Raw genomic sequence first — 3,917 nt, 5'->3', positions numbered from 1 at the left:
GCTTAAACTTTTACTCTTTAAACCAATAGGAGCCAGTAAGAAGAGTCAATGATTTGCATTAAAAGACATGAATAAATATAAATATGTGCTCTATTTATGCAAAAGGAAGAGGGGAAGGCTTTTTACTAGCCCATATTTATTTATGTAATTACTTAAGACAGGGTCTTGCTCTGTCACTCAGGTTGGAGTGCAGTTACACAATCATGGCTCATTGCAACCTCAAACTCTGGGGCTCAAGCAGTCCTCCTGTGTCACCTCCCGAGTAGCTGGAACTAAAGGCATATGCCACCATGACAATAAACAAAATAATTCTATAAATACTCTTAGGCCAAGTGTAAGACTCTCTCATCATAATGAAATTATTTATATTTGAATATGACTCATAAATGTTTCACATAGCACACTTCTTGACTGAGGCTATTTATCCAGTTACACAAGTAAGAGTTAAATTATAATTATATTTATTATATAATTATATCATATATATTATATATATTTATATATATATAATTATATATATTATTATAATTAAATTATAATTTAAGTCTTTCTAATAGATATTTGATACACAACAAATTTTTCATATGTTATCTTTTAAACTATACATAGACTATATTCAGTCCACTTTTAACTCTACATAGAACAATTGCTGGGCATAAATTAAACCTCCATAGATTTCAAAATATCAAAATCCTAGAGATTGAGCACAGAAATAAATCGTATTTTGATGGCATGAATAAATAAATAAATCAAAATTTAATAACATAACAAATACAGTCATTCATATTTGTTCATTAAGTGTCATCCAGGTATTGATATGCATCCTCAGATACCAAACTAGGTGGATGCTCAATTCCCTGATATAAAATGCTGTAGTATTTCCATAAAACTATGCACATTCTCCCATTTACTTTAAATTATTTCTAGATTACTTATAACAGCAAATACAACGTAAATGCTATGTAAAGAGTTGTTACACTATATTATTTCTATTTATATTTTTATTGTTGCATTGGCATTGGTTATTATTTATTTTAAATTTTTAAATATTTAATTTTTGTGGGCACACCTAGGTGTATGTATTTATAGGGTACATGAGATATTCTGGCACAGGCATGCAATGCATAAGAATCACATCATGGAAAATGGGGTATCTACCTCCTAAAGCATTTATCCCTCGTGTTACAAACAATCCAATTATACTCTTTTTGTTATTTTAAAATGTCCAATTGAATTATTATTGACTATACCCATCTTGTTGTGCTATCAAATACTTGGTCTTATTCATCATTTCTAACTATATTTTCCGTACCCATTAACCATCTCCAACTTCCTTCCCACCCACTAACTACCCTTCTCAGCCTCTGGTAACCATCCTTCTACTCTATGTCAAGAGTTCAATTGTTTTGATTTTTAGATCCCACAAATAAGTGAGAACATGCAATGTTTGTCTTTCTGTGCCTTGCTTATTTTACTTAACATAATGACCTCCAGTTCCATCCATGTTGTTACAAATGACAGCATCTCATTATTTTTTATGGCTGAGTAGTACTACTTTGTGTGTATGTACCACATTTTCTTAATCCATTCATTTGTGGATGGACACATAGACTGCTTCCAAATCTTGGCTATTTTGAACAGTGCTGCAAAAACATATGCATGCAGATATCTCTTAGATACTGATTTCCTTTTTTAGGGATATATACCCTGCAGTGGGATTGCTGGACCATATGGTAGCTCTATTTTTAGTTTTTTGAGGAACCTCCAATCTTTTCTCAATAGTGGTTGTACCAGTTTACATTCCCACCAACAGTGTATGAGAGTTTCCTTTTCTCCACATCCTTACCAGCCTTTGTTACTGCCTACTGTTGGATAAAAGCTATTTTAGCTGGGGTGAGATGATATCTCACTGTAGTTTTGACTTACATCTCTCTTGGATGATCAATGATGTTGAGGACCTTTTCATATGTATGTTTGCCATTTGTATGTCTTCTTTTGAGAAATGTCTATTTAAATATTTTGCCCATTTTTAAAAATAAGATTATTAGATTTTTTTCTAAAAATATGTTTGAGCTACTTATATATTCTGGCTTTTAATCCCTTGTCAGATGGGCAGTTTGCAACTATTTTCTCCGATTCTATAGGTTATATCTTCACTTTGTTGATTGTTTCCTTTGCTGTGCAGCTTTTTACTTAATGTGATCCCATTTGCCCATTTTTGCTTTGGTTGCCTAGGATTGTCGGGCACTCAAGAAATTTTTGCTCAGACCAATGTCCTGGAGAGTTTCTCCAATGTTTTCTCATAATAGTTTCATAGTTTGAGGACATAGATTTAAGTCTTTAATCCATTACTATTTTATTTTTGTGTATGCTGAGAGATAGGGATGTGGTTTAATTCTTCAGCATATAGATATCCAGTTTTCCCAGCACCATTTATTGAGGTGACTATCTTTTCTCCAGTGCATGTTCTTGGCAACTTTGTCAAAAATGAGTTCAGTCACTTTTCGTTGGATTTGTTTCAGAGTTTCTTATTCTGTTCCATTGGCCTATGTGTCTGTTTTTATGCCAGTACTATGCTGTTTTGGCTACAGTAGCTCTGTACTATAATTTGAAGTCAGGTAATGTGATTCCCCCAGGTTTGTGCTTTTTGATCATGATAGTTTTGACTATTCTGAGTCTTTTGAAATTTCATATAAATTTCAAATTTTTTCTATTTCTATGAAGAATGTCATTGGTATTTTCATAGGGATTGCATTTAAGCTGGAGATTTCTTTGGGTTGTATGGATATTTTAACAATATTGATTCTTCTAATCCATTAATGTGGAAGACATTTCCATTTCTCGTGTGTATGCTTTTCAATTTCTTTCATCAGTGTTTTATAGTTTTTATTGTAGAGATTTTTCACTTCTTTGATTAATTCCTAGGTATTTAATTTTATTTGTGGCTATTGTAAATGGGATCACTTTGATTTCTTTTTTCAGACTGTTCACTGTCAGCATATGAAAACGCTACTGATTTTTGTGTGTTAATTTTGTATCCTGCAACTTTACTGAATTTGTTTATCAGTTCTATTGGTTTTATTTGTAGTGTTTTTAGATTTTTTCAAATATAAGGTTATATAATCTCAAAACAATGATCATTTTCTGCCTTTAGTTAGATGGCCTTTATTTCTCTTGCCTGATTGCTCTAGCTAGGACTTCCAGTACTATGTTAAATAACAGTGTGAAAGTGAGCATTCTTGTCATATTCCAGACCTAACTGGAAAGGCTTTCAGGTTTTCCCAATTTAGTGTAATAGCTGTGTGTGTCCTATATGGGTTTTATCATGTTAAGGTATGTTTCTTCTGTACTCAGTTTTCTGAGGGTTTTTATCATGAAAATAATGTCAAATTTTATCAAATCATTTTTCGGCATCAATTGAAATAATCATATGACTTTTGTCCTTCATTCTGTTGATATGATGTATTACACTGATTTATTTGCATATGTTGAGCCATTCTTGCATCCCAGAGATAAATCCTGCTTGGTCATGATGAATGATCTTTTTAATGCACTGTTGAACTTGGTTTGCTAGTATTTTGTTGAGGATATTTGCATCAATATTGATCAGAGTTAACTGGCCTGTAGTTTCCTTATTTTGATGTTTCTTTGTATGATTTTAATATCAGGGTAATACTGGCCTCATAGAATGAATTTGGAAGCATTCCTTTCTCTTCTATTGTTTTTGAATAGTTTGAGTAGGATTGGTATTAGTTATTCCTAAGTGTTTGGTAGAATTCAGCAGTAAAGCCGTCAGGTCTTGGGCTTCTTTTTTTTTTAACTGGGAGACATTATTATGGCTTTGATCTTGTTACTTGTTATTGATCTGTACAGGTTTTGGATTTCTTCCTAGTTCTGTTTTGGTAGGTTGTATGTGT

Source organism: Pan paniscus, chromosome 1, assembly GCF_029289425.2.
Source record: "Pan paniscus chromosome 1, NHGRI_mPanPan1-v2.0_pri, whole genome shotgun sequence".
In the NCBI taxonomy this organism is placed as follows: domain Eukaryota; kingdom Metazoa; phylum Chordata; class Mammalia; order Primates; family Hominidae; genus Pan; species Pan paniscus.
Note: the sequence above shows the minus strand (reverse complement) of the source record.